The sequence below is a fragment of the Rhinopithecus roxellana genome, chromosome 19 (genome assembly GCF_007565055.1).
Source record: "Rhinopithecus roxellana isolate Shanxi Qingling chromosome 19, ASM756505v1, whole genome shotgun sequence".
Lineage (NCBI taxonomy): Eukaryota > Metazoa > Chordata > Mammalia > Primates > Cercopithecidae > Rhinopithecus > Rhinopithecus roxellana.
The window spans coordinates 78,332,978-78,352,538 of NC_044567.1; the positions used below are offsets into that span (position 1 = coordinate 78,332,978).

Sequence of the window (19,561 nt, forward strand, 5' to 3'; positions counted from 1 at the left end):
GCATTAATATAAATATGTTATATATTCATGTTTTATGTATAAATTTAACGGCCGGGCGCAGTGACTCATGCCTGTAATCCCAGCACTTTGGGAGGCCGAGGCAGGCGGATCTCAAGGTCAAGAGAATGAGACCATCCTGGCCAACACGATGAAACCCCATTTCTACTAAAAATACAAAAATTAGCTGGGCATGGTGGCGGGCACCTGTAATCACAGCTACTCGGGAGGCTGAGGCAGGAGAATTGCTTGAACCTGAGAGGCAGGGGTTGCAGTGAGCTGAGATCATGCCACTGCACTCCAGCCTGGTGACAGAGCGAGACTCCGTCTCAAAAAAATTAAATAAACAGATAAAATAAATAAATAAATTTAACAGTTATATATATTTTTATAAGCTATATATTATATTTATAATATAGTAAATATTTTATTAATATGAATATAGTTTATATTAGATTTATAATATTTATTTTGTATTATATAGTTCTTCCCAAATGTATTAATCCAGTGAGTCATTCCACCTCTCCTAGGGCCCAGCCAGCAAAGGGGCCTCAGCAGTTGTTGGGGCGAGGGCAGACTCAAGGAGGAAAAGGGGAATGGGGAGCAAGCCTTCCCCTAACATTCAGCTACTCCGTGTCTCTTATGTCTATTCTACAAACACTTTTATGCTACACTTGGGGCAGGGCGTTGCAATCAGTATAATGGTTCGGCAATGGACTTTGGAGCTGGACTACCCAGGTTTTGAATCTGACCTTCGCTACTTCACAGTTCTGTGCCAAGTCCACACCTGCCTCCAGATTCTCATCTGAACAATGAGGAGGCTATCACCATATCCCCCTCAGGGGCTGGTCATGAAGATTAAATGAGTGGTCTTTATATGAATGTTTTACAGATAGACTCTATCAGTGTTGGTTATTACCCTGGCTATTAAATGAAAGGCCTTGAGGGCTTTTTTGTTTGTTTGTTTGTTTGTTTGTTTTGTTTTTTGTTTTTTGAGATAGGGTCTCACTCTGTTGCTCAGGCTGGAATATAGTGGCGAGATCTTGACTCACTGCAACCTTGACTTCCTGGGCTCAAGTGATCCTCCCACCTCAGCCTCCCAAGAAGCAGGGACCACAGGCGTGTACCACCACACCTGGCTAATTGTGTTTATTTATTTTTTGTAGTGATGGGGATGTCTCACTATATTGCCCAGGCTGGTCTCGAACTCCTGGGCTCAAGTGATCCTCCTGCTTTAGCCTCCCAAAGTGCTGGGATTATAGGCATGAGCCACCACACCGGGCCCATGAGGCTCACATCAGCCTCTCTTTTGAAAAGGGAAAAAGCAAAGTTCCAGCTCCTCCAGGAAGAAAAAGGACCTCATGCCATCTTAAGTAAAGGAATTTAAATGACATGTCTGTGCCTCCATGGACAGCGGACAGCTGAGCTTCACCAGGGCTGGAACCCAGCAGGCAGAAACAGAGGCTCCTGGGGCTGTGTGGTTTCCCATCTCTGGTCTCTGCATCTCTCTTTGAATCTTCTTCTTTTGTGTATTGATGGAGGAACTGCTCTATGCTAGGTATGGAGCCAAGTGCTGCATAGAGAGTGAATAATAAAATCTCTGCCCTGCAGGGACTGACAAACCAATGAGCAAGACAGACAATATGGAGAATCACATAAAACTCATCCGTGTTGCAGCATGGGTCAGGATTTTCTTCCTTGTTAAGGCTGAACGATGTTCCATTGCATGTATATAACATTTTGTTTGTCGGGTCATCCGTTGATGGGCACTTGGGTGGCTTCCGCCTTCAGGCTATTGTGAATCACGGTGCTATGAACATGGGTGTACATTTAACCTTTTCCTTTTGCAAGTGAATAAAATGTATGGTTAAGGAAAGAGGACTAAAAAGAGGCATAATAGAAGGATCTAACCTAGTAGGCGGAGAGAGGGAAGGTTTTCCCTTGAGGAAGTTCTATTTTGGCTGGAGCCCAAAGGATGAGAAGTTAGCTGGGTAAAAGGTAAATGAAGAATAGTTTTGGCCACACGTAAGAGCCTCGAGGCAAAAAGAAGCTGAGATTGTTCCAGAAATGGAAAGGGAGCAGTGTGACCGGGGCACAGAGATCCATAAAGAGAGGGGCATGGGGGGGGATCCCTGGGGGTGGGCAGCACCGAGATTGGGGGGCCATGCAGGACTCATTACAAATGGGCTGTTTTCTAAGAGCTGTGGTAGACAACTGAAGCCCTCTAAGCAGAAAAGTGGAATGTCTAAATACAGAGTTAAAAAAAAAAGTTGCTCCGGCCACAGTGGAGGAATGAATTGGAAGCTGGAAGGAAGACCAATGAGGCACCATGGGAGTTGCCCAGGCAGGAGATACTGGTAGGGTGGGTGGCAGTGAAGATGACTGAAATTGATGCATCAAAGAAACATTAAGGAGACAGATTTAATTAATTTAATGATTGATTGGCTCTCAGGAGTAAGGGAGAAAGAGGTCTCTGGATGACTCCCAGGTCTTTGAGCTGAGCAAGTGAGTAGGTGTTGGTATTACCTGCTGTGATAGGAAACAGTTAAGGAGACACAGACTGTAGGTGCATAGAAATTATTCACTCGGTTTTGGATATCACAAAGTTGAGATCCCAAATGACATGTGAGGTTATGGCGTTGCTGGGTAGACAGCATTGGACATGTGGCTTTCAGAAAAGAGGTCTTGTGTGACATGAGATACAGCTGGAAAGGTAGACTGGGCCATGTTTAAGATAATAATAGCTTGCCTGTAATTCCAGCACTTTAGGAGGCCAAGGTGGGCAGTTGCTTGAGCTCAGTAGTTCAAGACCAGACTGGGGCCACATGGAAAATCCCCATCTCTGCAAAAAATACAAAAATTAGCCAGGCATGGTGGTGTGCTCCTGTAGTCCCAGCTACCTGAGAGGCTGAGGCGGGAGGATTGCTTGAGCCCGGAAGTGGAGGTTGCAGTGGGCTGAGATAGCACCACTGCACTTTAGCCTGGGCAACAGAACAAGACCATATTGCAAAAAGAAGGAAGGAAGGAAGGAAGGAAGGAAGGAAGGAAGGAAGGAAGGAAGGAAGGAAGGAAGGAAGGAAGGAAGCGGAAGGGAAGGGAGAGATAACAGTAGCTGACATTCACCAAATCATCAATATTTGAGAGATATTATCATTTTTCATTTATAGATGGGGATGTTGAAACATGTAGAGGCTGTGAAATTTACCCAAAGTCAAACAACTCATAAGTGGCAGTGCTGGGAATATAAACCCAGACAGACTGATTATTATGTCTCCTGTTGAACCATTCTGTGATCGTGGAATGCTAGAAGAGCAGGTCTGCCCAGCCTAACCTTTTCCTTTTACAAGTGAAAAAAAAAATCATCAAGGATGAGTTACTTGCCCAAGATTACCCCAGCTATTAATAGTTACGGCAGACGTGAGGCTATAATCCAAGACTTCTGACTCTCAGTACATCCCTTTCTACCATACATTTAATTTCACATCTTTTAGACTTCTTTTCCCAGATTCATTGTTTTTAGAGATGGAGTCTTGCTCTGTTGTCCAGGTTGGAGTACAGTGGCAAGGTCATAGCTCACGGCAGATGTGAACTCTTGAGCTTGAGTGAGCCTCCTGCCTGCCTTCTGAGTACCTGGGACTACAGATGTGAGCCACCATGCCTTGTGCAGATATTATTACATCTGAAAAAATTTGCTTTTCTCTATTTTCTAAATTTTCAGTAGCGGACATGTATAATATTTATAGTGGGGAAAAAGAGACTTGCAAAAGCAAAGACATCAGTATTAAACAGAATCATCTGACTTTGGTCTAAAGGAGGCATGTGGGGTGTCATGGGGAGCGGGGTCAGAAGACAGGATGGTATTGCCATATTTGTCTTTGATAATTTCTAGCAAGTGTTTCTGGGAAATTTCTACCATTGCAGGAACTCCATTCCTTAGGATGGAAAGGAGGAAACATCTCTTATTGTAGGGTAGCACATGGAGGAGGTGACCAGGAGGTCTGTCTTCGGTCAAATCATTCTCCATGAAATCCCTAAAACCCACTCTCCTCCCCACTCCCCCCTTCCTCACCTACTCACTGGCCCACCTTGCCTGGAAATGATGGAGGTGGAGGGAGAAGAACAGAGTTCCAGGCTTGCGGGAACAAGACCTCCTTTTACTGTCAAGCAAAGCCAGTTGATTTAGATGGAGAGAGGTGCTCTAAGCAGTGTTTACATTTTCAAACAAAGATGCAAAAGAATGTAAGGATAAGAAGGAGCAAGCTTATCAAACCTGAATACACTTCTTCAGACTGTTCTCCCTCTAGCAGATGTCTTGGACCAAAGTAAAACAATGTAGATTCAAAAAATCAGTTTGATATAGTTATTTATCTTGAAAACTATTGAGATTGCTCCTTTTTGCCCTTTTTTCACTTACCTTGTCCAATTCATCACGCTGTCTTCCACTTATTATTCAAATAGGATATATTTAGTTTATTTATATCCCAAGTCATTCTAAAAAAAAAAAAAAAAAGTTGTTGTGGCTTACCAATAGATAAAAGCCCAGATAGTAAAAGCCAATTGTATAGGAATCAAAATAGGAAAAGAGTGGAGAAAATATTAGAAATCAAATGTTTATTCCAAGGGAGACTGATGGCAGATCTGAAGTGATTTGATGGTCAAGATGAAAAAAGAAACATGATACACATCTCTCTTGAGCAGAGAAAGATTCTGAGTTTTTTTTTTTAAGGAAAATTAAGTTTTTCTTGGTATTAAACTTTGAAAGAAATTTCTCCTATTGTACATGGTAGAGAGAGAGAATGGGTAATTCTTTGACAACAGTGTTTGGATCTGATTGGTATCAAATCACAATTTTTTTTCAAAGAGAAATTCACACAACTGATTCTTGTTTTTTTTTTCTTTTTTTTTGTTTTTGTTTTTGTTTGTTTGTTTGTTTTTGAGATGGAGCCTCGCTGTGTCACCCAGGCTAGAGTGCAGTGGTGCGATCTGGGCTCACTGCAACCTCCGCCTCCCAAGTTCAAGCGATTTTCCCACCTCAGCCTTCCCAGTTGTTGGGATTACAGCCACTGTGCCCAGCTAATTTTTTTGTATTTTTAGTACAGACAGGGTTTCACCATGTTGGCCAGGCTGGTCTTGAACTCCTGACCTCAAATGATCTGCCTGCCTTGGCCTCCCAAAGAGCTGGGATTACAGGCGTGAGCCACAGCACCCAGTACAATTGATTCTTATAATGATTTTAGATAACAGTGGGAAACTGTAACACTGAACTTTAGCCCAGAGATGCTGATTCACAGTGGAGATTTGATCAGTTCCTGAAGGCACACTGGCTTACGCTTAGATTGGCAAGAACTTTTGGAAGCAAATCCTATTTTCTAACATGTTAGTCATTCTTTCCATTTGCATCTTTGTTTGAAAATGTAAACAGTGTGTCATCAATGTTGTTATCTAAATCATTTTAATTTTTAACAGGAGGCAGTTTTGGGTGAATCCTGTGACATGCTTCTATAGACCTATCTCTATGCCTGCGATGATGATTAATAGGAGGAATTGGGATTATGGTCATTCAGACACAAATCACTTCACTTAGCTCTCATGTGGTACATTTATTTATTGTTGTGTCTCTGCGTCTCTTTTGTTTTCTTCTTCTTTTTTTTTTTTTTTTTGAGACGGAGTCTCGCTCTGTCACCCAGGCTGGAGTGCAGTGGCGCGATCTCGGCTCACTGCAAGCTCCGCCTCCCAGGTTCACGCCATTCTCCTGCCTCAGCCTCCCAAGTAGCTGGGACTACAGGCGCCCGCCACCACGCCCGGCTAATTTTGTTTTTGTATTTTTAGTAGAGACGGGTTTCACCGTGTTAGCCAGAATGGTCTCTATCTCCTGACCTCGTCATCCACCCGCCTCGGCCTCTTAAAAAGTGCTGGGATTACAGGCGTGAGCCACCGCGCCCGGCCGTTGTGTCTCTTTTCGCAAGTGAGTCGACAGGGCATTTAGGAGATGAATCAAATAAAATGATAAAGTATAAATTAAAAATCGGAACAAAAAACAAAAAACAAATTAAATATGGAGTCAAGACCAGGGTGGATATAGGGTGAGGTTGGAGAGAATGAAGATATAAAGGCAATAAACTACTATTGCTTCAAGTTGGCTGCAAATTGGCTTTGGGCTTTCTAGAGGGAAGGGGGCAAAGTTCACTTTTTCCCCTCTGGTCTGAAAATGGTGAAGCCCCGTCTCTACTAAAAATACAAAAATTAACCGGGTGTGGTGGCATGCGTCTGTAATCCCAGCTACTCGGAGGCTGAGGGAGGAGAATCACTTGAACCTGGGAGGCGGAGGTTGCAGTGAGCCAAGATCACGCCCCTGCGCTCCAGTCTGGGCGACAGATTAAGACTCCATCCCAAAAACAAACAAACAAACAAAAAACAGAAAAGTCTCATTGAAACATAACTGTATTATTCTTCTAGTCTGTAGCCTGTTACCATCACGAAAAACTAAGTTGCTCTTTTTGACCCAGCAATAGCCCCCAGTGGCTTTTCCTTCTGTGTTGTTGGTTCCTAAAGAAAAGGGGTTTAATTGGCTCACGGTTCTGCAGGCTGTAATGGAAGCATGGTGCCAGAATCCCCTTCAATTCTGGAGAGACCTCAGGGAGCTTTCACTCATGGCTGAAGGCCAAGCAGGAGCAGATATGTCACATGGTGAGACAGGGAGCAAGAGAGAGAAAGGGGAGGTTCTAGACGCTTTTAAACAACCAGATCTCATGTGAAGTAACTGAAGGAGAACTCATTTATCACCAAGGGGATGGTGCTAAGTCATTCTTGAGAAATCTGCCCCCATGATCCAATATCTGCCACCCTGTCTACCTCCAACGTTGGGGAGCATGAGATTTGGAGGGGACACACATCCACACCGTATCAACTTCCATTTCTAAGAGCTCTTGGGGCATCTCTGCAGTGCTCTGTGCTTCTGTTCCATATTGGAACAGAACGTTCTGCTTCTGTTTCTACCGTGGGCTTTCACTGCCTGCTCAGAGTTCACTTCCCTCATAAGGTTGCTCTCCTGTGGCTTTGCCTCAGCATGGGCCTGATTCCACGCTTTTCAAATTTGTCCAACTCTACCAACTGGCTCAACTGGCTGTTTCCAAGAATGATCGTGTTGTTGATTGGTCCAGGTCATCCTTTTTGTTTTCTTTTTTTTCTTTTGCAGGGTCTCTTTCCATCATCCAGGCTGGAATGCAGTGGTGCATTCACAGCCCATTGCAGCCTCGACCTGCTGAATTCAAGTGATCCTCCCACCTCATCCTCCTGAGTAGCTGAGATTACAGGCATGCACCACCACCACTGGCTAATTTTTAAAATTTTTTTGCAGAGACGGAGTCTAACTGCGTTGCCTAGGCTCAGGTCATCCCTTTTATACCTGGCCATGTTACAGGTTGATTGCCAGTCTGTGAGTCAAGTCCCATGGTCTAAAATGGAAGCTAAGGGATTGGGTGGGAATGTGAAGGGAGCTGTGGATGAAACCAGTTTCTTTGCAATGAAGTTTAAGTATGGCAAGACATCATCTGTTCATCTGGGAGAGGGATTGAGCAGGAGTGTGGGAAAACCAGTTGCCCTCTTGCCTCTATTGCAAATAAACACTTTTGTCTTTCTGAAAAACTTTTCTTCTGAGTTGCTTAAGTCATTCTATTTGGAAGTATGTTAGAGGCTTTGGGGAGCTCTGCACTAAAAAAATCCCCCCCTTTTTTTTTTTTTTTTTTTTTTTTTTTTTTTTTTTTTTATTATACTTTAAGTTCTAGGGTACATGTGCATAACGTGCAGGTTTGTTACATATGTATACTTATGCCATGTTGGTGTGCTGCACCCATCAACTCGTCAGCACCCATCAATTCATCATTTATATCATGTATAACTCCCCAATGCAATCCCTCCCTCCTCCCCCCTCCCCCCTCCCCATGATAGACCCCAGTGTGTGATGTTCCCCTTCCCGAGTCCAAGTGATCTCATTGTTCAGTTCCCACCTATGAGTGAGAACATGCGGTGTTTGGTTTTCTCTTCTTGTGATAGTTTGCTAAGAATGATGGTTTCCAGCTGCATCCATGTCCCTACAAAGGACGCAAACTCATCCTTTTTTATGGCTGCATAGTATTCCATGGTGTATATGTGCCACATTTTCTTAATCCAGTCTGTCACAGATGGACATTTGGGTTGATTCCAAGTCTTTGCTATTGTGAATAGTGCCGCAATAAACATACGTGTACATGTGTCTTTGTAGTAGACTAATTTATAATCCTTTGGGTATATACCCAGTAGTGGGATGGCTGGGTCATATGGTACATCTAGTTCTAGATCCTTGAGGAATTGCCATACTGTTTTCCATAATGGTTGAACTAGTTTACAATCCCACCAACAGTGTAAAAGTGTTCCTATTTCTCCACATCCTCTCCAACACCTGTTGTTTCCTGACTTCTTAATGATTGCCATTCTAACTGGTGTGAGATGGTATCTCATTGTGGTTTTGATTTGCATTTCTCTGATGGCCAGTGATGATGAGCATTTTTTCATGTGTCTGTTGGCTGTATGAATATCTTCTTTTGAGAAATGTCTGTTCATATCCTTTCCCCACTTTTTGATGGGGTTGTTTGTTTTTTTCTCGTATATTTGTTTGAGTTCTTTGTAGATTCTGGATATTAGCCCTTTGTCAGATGAGTAGGTTGCAAAAATTTTCTCCCATTCTGTAGGTTGCCTGTTCACTCTGATGGTAGTTTCTTTTGCTGTGCAAAAGCTCTTTAGTTTAATTAGATCCCATTTGTCAATTTTGGCTTTTGCTGCCGTTGCTTTTGGTGTTTTAGACATGAAGTCCTTGCCCATGCCTATGTCCTGAATGGTACTACCTAGATTTTCTTCTAGGGTTTTTATGGTATTAGGTCTAACATTTAAGTCTCTAATCCATCTTGAATTAATCTTCGTATAAGGGGTAAGGAAAGGATCCAGTTTCAGCTTTCTACTTATGGCTAGCCAATTTTCCCAGCACCATTTATTAAATAGGGAATCCTTTCCCCATTTCTTGTTTCTCTCAGGTTTGTCAAAGATCAGATGGCTGTAGATGTGCGGTATTATTTCTGAGGACTCTGTTCTGTTCCATTGGTCTATGTCTCTGTTTTGGTACCAGTACCATGCTGTTTTGGTTACTGTAGCCTTGTAGTATAGTTTGAAGTCAGGTAGCGTGACGCCTCCAGCTTTGTCCTTTTGACTTAGGATTGTCTTGGCAATGCGGGCTCTTTTTTGGTTCCATATGAACTTTAAAGCAGTTTTTTCCAATTCTGTGAAGAAAGTCATTGGTAGCTTGATGGGGATGGCATTGAATCTATAAATAACCTTGGGGAGTATGGCCATTTTCACGATATTGATTCTTCCTATCCATGAGCATGGTATGTTCTTCCATTTGTTTGTGTCCTCTTTGATTTCACTGAGCAGTGGTTTGTAGTTCTCCTTGAAGAGGTCCTTTACATCCCTTGTAAGCTGGATTCCTAGGTATTTTATTCTCTTTGAAGCAATTGTGAATGGAAGTTCATTCCTGATTTGGCTCTCTGCTTGTCTGTTACTGGTGTATAAGAATGCTTGTGATTTTTGCACATTGATTTTGTATCCTGAGACTTTGCTGAAGTTGCTTATCAGCTTAAGGAGATTTTGGGCTGAGACGATGGGGTTTTCTAAATATACAATCATGTCATCTGCAAACAGGGACAATTTGACTTCTTCTTTTCCTAACTGGATACCCTTGATTTCTTTCTCTTGCCTGACTGCTCTAGCCAGAACTTCCAACACTATGTTGAATAGGAGTGGTGAGAGAGGGCATCCCTGTCTTGTGCCAGTTTTCAAAGGGAATTTTTCCAGTTTTTGCCCATTCAGTATGATATTAGCTGTGGGTTTGTCATAAATAGCTCTTATTATTTTGAGGTACGTTCCATCAATACCGAATTTATTGAGCGTTTTTAGCATGAAGGGCTGTTGAATTTTGTCAAAAGCCTTTTCTGCATCTATTGAGACAATCATGTGGTTCTTGTCTTTGGTTCTGTTTATATGCTGGATTACGTTTATTGATTTGCGAATGTTGAACCAGCCTTGCATCCCAGGGATGAAGCCCACTTGATCATGGTGGATAAGCTTTTTGATGTGCTGCTGAATCCGGTTTGCCAGTATTTTATTGAGGATTTTTGCATCAATGTTCATCAGGGATATTGGTCTAAAATTCTCTTTTTTTGTTGTGTCTCTGCCAGGCTTTGGTATCAGGATGATGTTGGCCTCATAAAATGAGTTAGGGAGGATTCCCTCTTTTTCTATTGATTGGAATAGTTTCAGAAGGAATGGTACCAGCTCCTCCTTGTACCTCTGGTAGAATTCAGCTGTGAATCCATCTGGTCCTGGACTTTTTTTGGTGGGTAGGCTATTAATTGTTGCCTCAATTTCAGAGCCTGCTATTGGTCTATTCAGGGATTCAACTTCTTCCTGGTTTAGCCTTGGGAGAGTGTAAGTGTCCAGGAAATTATCCATTTCTTCTAGATTTTCTAGTTGATTTGCGTAGAGGCGTTTATAGTATTCTCTGATGGTAGTTTGTATTTCTGTGGGGTCAGTGGTGATATCCCCTTTATCATTTTTTATTGCATCTATTTGATTCCTCTCTCTTTTTTTCTTTATTAGCCTTGCTAGCGGTCTGTCAATTTTGTTGATCTTTTCAAAAAACCAACTCCTGGATTCATTGATGTTTTGGAGGGTTTTTTGTGTCTCTATCTCCTTCAGTTCTGCTCTGATCTTAGTTATTTCTTGCCTTCTGCTAGCTTTTGAATGTGATTGCTCTTGCCTCTCTAGTTCTTTTAATTGTGATGTTAGAGTGTCAATTTTAGATCTTTCCTGCTTTCTCTTGTGGGCATTTAGTGCTATAAATTTCCCTCTACACACTGCTTTAAATGTGTCCCAGAGATTCTGGTATGTTGTATCTTTGTTCTCATTGGTTTCAAAGAACATCTTTATTTCCGCTTTCATTTCGTTATGTACCCAGTAGTCATTCAGGAGCAGGTTGTTCAGTTTCCATGTAGTTGAGCGGTTTTGATTGAGTTTCTTAGTCCTGAGTTCTAGTTTGATTGCACTGTGGTCTGAGAGACAGTTTGTTATAATTTCTGTTCTTTTACATTTGCTGAGGAGTACTTTACTTCCAATTATGTGGTCAATTTTGGAATAAGTGCGATGTGGTGCTGAGAAGAATGTATATTCTGTTGATTTGGGGTGGAGAGTTCTATAGATGTCTATTAGGTCCGCTTGGTGCAGAGATGAGTTCAATTCCTGGATATCCTTGTTAACTTTCTGTCTCGTTGATCTGTCTAATGTTGACAGCGGAGTGTTGAAGTCTCCCATTATTATTGTATGGGAGTCTAAGTCTCTTTGTAAGTCTCTAAGGACTTGCTTTATGAATCTGGGTGCTCCTGTATTGGGTGCATATATATTTAGGAGAGTTAGCTCTTCCTGTTGAATTGATCCCTTTACCATTATGTAATGGCCTTCTTTGTCTCTTTTGATCTTTGATGGTTTAAAGTCTGTTTTATCAGAGACTAGGATTGCAACCCCTGCTTTTTTTTGTTCTCCATTTGCTTGGTAGATCTTCCTCCATCCCTTTATTTTGAGCCTATGTGTGTCTCTGCATGTGAGATGGGTCTCCTGAATACAGCAGACTGATGGGTCTTGACTCTTTATCCAGTTTGCCAGTCTGTGTCTTTTAATTGGAGCATTTAGTCCATTAACATTTAAGGTTAATATTGTTATGTGTGAACTTGATCCTGCCATTATGATATTAACTGGTTATTTTGCTCGTTAGTTGATGCAGTTTCTTCCTAGCCTCGATGGTCTTTACATTTTGCCAAGTTTTTGCGATGGCTGGTACCGGTTGTTCCTTTCCATGTTTAGGGCTTCCTTCAGGGTCTCTTGTAAGGCAGGCCTGGTGGTGACAAAATCTCTAAGCATTTGCTTATCTGTAAAGGATTTTATTTCTCCTTCACTTATGAAACTTAGTTTGGCTGGATATGAAATTCTGGGTTTAAAATTCTTTTCTTTAAGAACGTTGACTATTGGCCCCCACTCTCTTCTGGCTTGTAGAGTTTCTGCCGAGAGATCTGCTGTTAGTCTGATGGGCTTCCCTTTGTGGGTGACCCGACCTTTCTCTCTGGCTGCCCTTAAGATTTTTTCCTTCATTTCAACTTTGGTGAATCTGGCAATTATGTGTCTTGGAGTTGCTCTTCTGGAGGAGTATCTTTGTGGCGTTCTCTGTATTTCCTGAATTTGAATGTTGGCCTGCCCTACTAGGTTGGGGAAGTTCTCCTGGATGATATCCTGAAGAGTGTTTTCCAACTTGGTTCCATTTTCCCCCTCACTTTCAGGCACCCCAATCAGACGTAGATTTGGTCTTTTTACGTAATCCCATACTTCTTGCAGGCTTTGCTCATTTCTTTTTCTTCTTTTTTCTTTTGGTTTCTCTTCTCGCTTCATTTCATTCATTTGATCTTCAATCGCTGATACTCTTTCTTCCAGTTGATCGAGTCGGTTACTGAAGCTTGTGCATTTGTCACGTATTTCTCGTGTCATGGTTTTCATCTCTGTCATTTCGTTTATGATCTTCTCTGCATTAATGAGTCTAGCTGTCAATTCTTCCACTCTTTTTTCAAGATTTTTAGTTTCTTTGCGCTGGGTACGTAATTCCTCCTTTAGCTCTGATAAGTTTGATGGACTGAAGCCTTCTTCTCTCCTCTCGTCCAAGTCATTCTCTGACCAGCTTTGATCCGTTGCTGGTGATGGGCTGCGCTCCTTTGCAGGGGGAGATGCGCTCTTATTTTTTGAATTTCCAGCTTTTCTGCCCTGCTTCTTCCCCATCTTTGTGGTTTTATCTGTCTCTGGTCTTTGATGGTGGTGACGAACTGATGGGGTTTTGGTATAGGTGTCCTTCCTGTTTGATAGTTTTCCTTCTGACAGTCAGAAGGACTCTCTGTTGGTCTGTTGGAGATTGCTTGAGGTCCACTCCAGACCCTGTTTGCCTGGGTATCAGCAGCAGAGGTTGCCGAAGATAGAATATTGCTGAACAGCGAGTGTACCTGTCTGATTCTTCCTTTGGAAGTGTCCTCTCAGGGGTGTACTCCACCCTGTGAGGTGTGGGGTGTCAGACTGCCCCTAGTGGGGGATTTCTCCCAGCTAGGCTACTCAGGGGTCAGGGACACACCTGAGCAGGCAGTCTGTCCGTTCTCAGATCTCAACCTCCGCGTTGGGAGATCCGCGGCTCTCCCCAAAGCTGTCAGACAGAGTCGTTCGCGTCTGCACCGGCTCCCGCTACTTCCCCTGTTGGTCTTCAGCTGTGCGCTGTCCCCAGAGGTGGAGACTACAGAGACAGGCAGGCTTCCTTGAGCTGCTGTGAGCTCCACCCAGTTCGAGCTTCCCAGCGGCTTTGTTTACCTACTTAAGCCTCAGCAATGGCGGGCGCCCCTCCCCCAGCCTCGCTGCTGCCTTGCGGATAGATCGCGGCAGACTGCTGTGTTAGCAGTGAGGGAGGCTTCGTGGGCGTGGGACCCTCCCGGCCAGGTGTGGGATATATTCTCCTGGAATGCCTGTATGCTTACAGCGCAGTATTGGGGTGGGAGTTACCCGATTTTCCAGGTGTTGTGTGTCTCAGTTCCCCTGGCTAGGAAAACGGATCCCCTTCCCCCTTGCGCTTCCAGGTGAGGCGATGCCTCGCCCTGCTTCAGCTCTCGCTGGTCAGGCTGCAGCAGCTGACCAGCACCGATTGTCCGGCACTCCCTAGTGAGATGACCCCAGTACCTCAGTTGAAAATGCAGAAATCACCGGTCTTCTGTGTCGCTCGCGCTGGGAGTTGGAGACTGGAGTTGTTCCTATTCGGCCATCTTGCTCCGCCCCTCTCCCCCTTTTTTTTTTGAGACAGAGTTTTACTCTTGTTGCCCAGGCTAGAGTGCAATGGTGTGATCTTGGCTCACTCCGCCTCCCAGGTTCAAGCGATTCTCCTGCCTCAGCCTCCCCAGTAGCTAGGATTACAGGCGCCTGCCACCATGTCCAGCTAATTTTTGTATTTTTAGTAGAGACAGGGTTTCACCATGTTGCCTAGGCTGGTCTTGAACTCCCAACCTCAGGTGATCCATCTGCCTCGGCCTCCCAAAGTGTTGGGATTATAGGCGTGAGCCACCGTGTCTGGCAATAATCCTTTTTAAATGTATTAAACACATAGACTTCTGAATGTGTTTGGCTATAATACACCCCACCTGTACCCCCATTTCTTATATTTCTTTATGTCAGCTGTTAGAAGCTAACATGCCATTGCTTTTACATCTTGCTACTCAGATTGAAGTTGGCTTGGGCATCCCCTGGCAGCCTGTTAGAAGTGCAGAATCTCAGCCTCACCCCAGAACTACTGCATCAGAAACTGTACTTTATTTATTTATTAAAATTTTAAAACGTTTTAATTATTTTTAAAATAATTAAATTATTAATTTAATTTAATAAATTTATAATTTTTTAATAAATTTAAATTTACTTAATTTAATTTAATAAATTTATAAATTTTAATTAATACATTAAATTAATTAAATTAGAAATTTACACCTTATATAAAAATTTACTCAAGATGGATTAAATACTTAAATGTAAAACCCAAAACCATAAAAACCTGAGAAGAAAACCTAGGCAATACCACTCAAGACATAGGCAAGGGCAAAGATTTCATGACTAAAATGTCAAAAGCAATTGCAACAAAACAAAAAATTGACAAATGAGGTGTAATTAAACTAGAGAGTTCTACACGGCAAAATAAACTATCATGAGAGTGAACAGGCAACCTATAGAACGGGAGAAAATTTTTGCAATTTACCCATCTGACAAAGGTCTAAAATCCAGAATTTACAAGGAACTTAAACAAATGTACAAGAAAAAAAAACCCCATTGAAAAGTAGGCAAAGGATATGAGTAGACACTTCTCAAAAGAAGACATTTATGTGGCCAAAAAACATGAAAAAAAGCTCATCATTACTGATCATCAGAGAAATGAAAATCAAAACCACAGTGAGATACCATCTCATGCCAGTCAGAATGGCAGTTATTAAAAAGTCAGGAAACGATAGATGCTGATGAGGCTGTGGAGAAACAGGAACGTTGTTGGTGGGACTGTAAATTAGTTCAACCATTGTGGAAGATAGTGTGGCAATTTTTCAAGGATCTGGAACCGGAAATACCGTTTAATCCAGCAATACAATTACTGGGTGTATACCCAAAGGAATATAAATCATTCTACTATAAAGACATATGCACACGTATGTTCATTGCTGCACTATTTATAATAACAAAGACATGGAACCAACCCAAATGCCCAGCAATGTTAGACTGGATAAAGAAAATGTAGCATATATATACCATAGAATATTATGCAGCCATAAAAGTAATGAGATCATGTCCTTTGCAGGGACATGGATGAAGCTGGAAGCCAGTATCCTCAGCAAACTAACACAGGAATAGAAAACCAAATGCCACATGTTCTCACTTATAAGTGGGAGTTGAACACTGAGAGCACACGGACACAGAGAGGTAAACATCACACACTGGGGCCTCTTGGGGAGTGGGGGGTGAGGGGAGGGAACTCAGAGGATGGATCAATAGGTGCATGGCACACGTATACCTGTGTAAAAAGCCTGCATGTTCTGCACATGTATCCTGTTGTTTTTTGTTGTTGTTGTTGTTGTTTTTAGAAGAAGGAAAAAAAATAGAGACAAGGTGTTCATCTGACTTGAGACCAGCCATGTTGCCCAGGCTGGTCTCAAACTCATGGGCTCAAGCAGTCCTCCCAGCTTAGCCTCCCAAAGTGCTGGGATTACAGGCGTGAGCCACCATGTTCAGCCTGTTTATTTTTGGGAGAGGTTCTTGCTCTGTCACCGAGGCTGGAGTACAGTGGCTCAATCATTGCTCACTGCATACTCAAGCTCCTGGGTACAAGCTATCTTCTCACCTCAACCACCTGAGTAGCTGGAACTGCAGGCACACACCACAGCATCCGGCTCCTATTTTTATTTTTTTGTAGAAATGGAGGTCTCACTTTGTTGCCCAGGCTGATCTCGAACTCCTGGCCTCAAGAAATCCTCCCGCCTCAGCCTCCCAAAATGCTGGGATTACATGCATGAGTCACTGCACCTAGCCTATTTATTTATTTTTGAGACAGAGTCTTGCTCTGTTGCTGAAGCTACAGTGCTGTGGTGTGATCATAGCTCACTGCAACCTCAAACTCCCGGTCACAAGAGATCTTCTCACCTCAGCCTACTGAATAGCTAGGACTCCAGAGGCACGCCACAGCATGCAACTCATATTTGTATTTTTCTTGTAGAAAGGGAGATCTCCCTTTGTTGCCCAGGCTGATCTTGAATTTCTAGGCTCAAGCGATCCTCCTGCCTCAGCATCCCAAAGCGCTGGGATTGCAGGTGTGAGCCACTGTGCCCGGCCAGAATCTGCACTTTAACAAGATCCTTAGGAGACGAACATTGGCATTAAATGTTGAGAAGTATTGATCTTAGCACAAACTTTGGGAAACACTGAACATGTCTGATCAGTGAATGTGGCTCTGAGAAACAATGTGCCTTGTCTAAGTTCCCTAATCAGTCAGTAGATCTGGGATTAGAATCCAAGTGTCACAAGTCCTAGTCATATTAACTTTCCAGCGCACCGTGGGTGTCTCCCTCATCTAGGAAACAAGGAGGCCTGGTTTGATAATTGTTAGAGAAGGAAATTAGCATGTGATTAGGGTAGCCACATGAGTTATCATCCAAACATAGTCACTTTTTTTGTTTTATTTTATTTTAATTATAAAATAATTTTCTTTACTAGAGACAGGGTCTCACTATGTTGCTCAGGCTAGTCTCAAACACCCGGGCTCAAGCGATCTACCTGTCTTGACCTCCTAAAGTGCTGGGATTACAGGCATGAGCCACTGCACCCGGCCTAAACATAGTCACTTTTGAGAGTGCAAGAGGGCACCATTAGCTATTTCAGGACAATAAATGCAACCCGACATAAGTTGTCACTCTATATACCTAAAGATATTTCTAATTTACAGGACCCCCTCATATTTGTTAACTAAACTGCATATATATCTGATGACAAAATAATTTTAAAGTTCTAACTTTTATTTATGTATTTATATTTATTCATTTATTTTTGAGACAGGATCTCACTCTGTTTTCCAGGCTGGAGTGCACTGGCACAATTTTGGCTCACCATGGTCTCTGCCTCCCAGGCTCAAGTGAGTCTCCTGCCTCAGCCTCCCAAGCAGCAGGAATTACAGGCATGTGCCACTACTGCCCAGCTAATTTTTGTATTTTCAGTAGAGATGAGTTTCGCCATGTTGGCTAGGCTGGTCTTGACCGCAAATGATCCACCTGCTTCAGCCTCCCAAGGTGCTGAGATTACAGGCTTGAGCCACCGTGCCCGACCTAAAGTTCTAACTTTCAAAAAAAAACCTGATTCTCAAGGAAAAATAATACATGCATCTTATTATAATAAAAAAATAACTATCTAACCTCATTAAGAATAAAAGAAGCTGGGTGCGGTGGCTCAAGCCTGTAATCCCAGCACTTTGGGAGGCTGAGGCGGGTGGATCACAAGGTCAGGAGATCGAGACCGTCCTGGCTAACAGCATGAAACCCCGTCTCTACTAAAAATACAAAAATTAGCCGGGCCTGTAGTCCCAGCTACTTGGGAGGCTGAGGCAGAAGAATGCCATGAACCTGGGAGGCGGAGCTTGCAGTGAGCCGAGATCACGCCACTGCACTCCAGCCTGGGCTACAGAGCGAGACTCCATCTCAAAAAAAAAAAAAAAAAAAAAAAAAGAAGAAGAAGAAGAAAAAAAGAGAGAGAGAGAAAGCCCAAATTAGCAAAATAAGAGAATATGGGAACCAATCACAGATACAACAAAGTTGAAATGATTTTGAAATTGCTTTGCTGAACCAAGTCAACTAAATTTGAAAACCTGGTTTCCACATTGTCATTCACTATGGCCGTGGCCAAGCTAGGGCTGGAAGCTACATCTCAGGGCTTTCTGCCTAGTCATTTCCCTGTGAGTCAACCAGACTTCAGAGTCTCATTTCTGAAACTTTTATTCCAGTACTCTAACCTGGAGCTAAGATGTCTCGGTAGCTTGGTGGAAACGTGGCTCTTCCATAGGAATGAGATGCAGATGATCTGAAGACATATCTTCTGAGCATACCTCTTATAACAAATGCCCACATGCCTCCATCTGACATCAGCTTTGTCTGCCATGCTCAGGCCACCTGGCTGTAGAAATAAAAGATGGGAACGTCCCTGATCCTGAATGTTAAACCTGGAAAATCTCCTCCTGCCGGAGATGTAGCTAGCATTCCATATTTAAACTATCTTTAAAGATTTTAATGTTGATAATACTAACAACAACTGGTATTTATTGATTCTTTACTCCTTTGTCCCCTGTCATTGCACCATCGTCATTTGACAGAAATCAAAGCACAGAGGGGTTAAGTAACTTGCCCAAAGTCACACAGAGGGTAGCAGAGTTGATATTTGACCCTGAGTAATCTGATTCCAGAGATTATACTTTACCTCCAGTTTTGACTCCAACAGTTTTCATATTATTTTGAGAACTCTGAGAATTATTTTCAGAATTTTATGTGTATATATATATATATCAGTATATCAGACTGTGTATATAATGGAACCACTACGCCTAGTACATTTTTTTTTTTTTAGAGTCCCAAGAGACATAAGAGAGAAACTATTGGTTATTGGACATTCACCAAGTGTCAGTCATAGTTCTAAGTGCTTGTACATGAATCAGCTCAGTAATCTTAAAACCAAAACCAGAACCAAACAAACCGCTGCCCGCACCCTGGGGAGGGTGCAGTGATTCTCACTCATCGGATGAGACAAAGGAAGCCCAGAGAGGTTCCATCACTTGCTTGAGATCCTATAGCTAGGTGGCAAATCCAGGGCTCGGAGCCAGCCCATCTGGCCCGTGAGCAGCATTCTTTGCCACCAAGCACACCCCACTGCCAGTCCTTAACCCAGATACTTATTCAGGCCTCACAGCACATGAGTCATTTCCTACCCACTTGCTTTTCTCGTGTTAGCTGGGGAAACTGATGCTGACAAAGTTTAAATATTAGGTTGGTGCAAAAGTAATTGTGGCTTGCCATTTTAATGGCAAAAACCGAATAATTTGCTTAGTGCCATTCAATGATTTGGGGGCTGGCTAGCCAGGGAGCCAAAGCATGTTACATCTGTTTTCACTTCCCCAGTCCTTAGTGGTGCAGTCTAAGGTTCGCCCTCTGCCACAGATCCTCCTCTCCCTCCTCTGACAGCTCCTCCTCCACCGCCTCCTCCACCTCCTCCACCTCCTCCTCCAGCTTCTCTCCCTCCTCCTCCTCTCCCTCCTCCTTCTCCTCCGCCCCTCCACCCCCGCCCCGGGGCCCTGCCCTGCGGGTCTCACCTGCCGCTCAGCGGGGTCCCGGCGGGGGCCGGACAG

At 43.1% G+C, this 19,561-nt stretch overlaps 1 long non-coding RNA gene across 1 annotated transcript; it reads right to left on the bottom strand.

The window, feature by feature from the left end:
• Positions 1–2,444: 2,444 nt before the first annotated feature.
• LOC115894714 lies at positions 2,445–19,559 on the bottom strand. Its single transcript, XR_004054851.1, has 3 exons — positions 19,526–19,559; positions 4,412–4,488; positions 2,445–2,839 (listed from the first exon to the last, which is right to left on the bottom strand). It is a non-coding gene; the product is annotated as an uncharacterized LOC115894714 (long non-coding RNA).
• Positions 19,560–19,561: the final 2 nt, after the last annotated feature.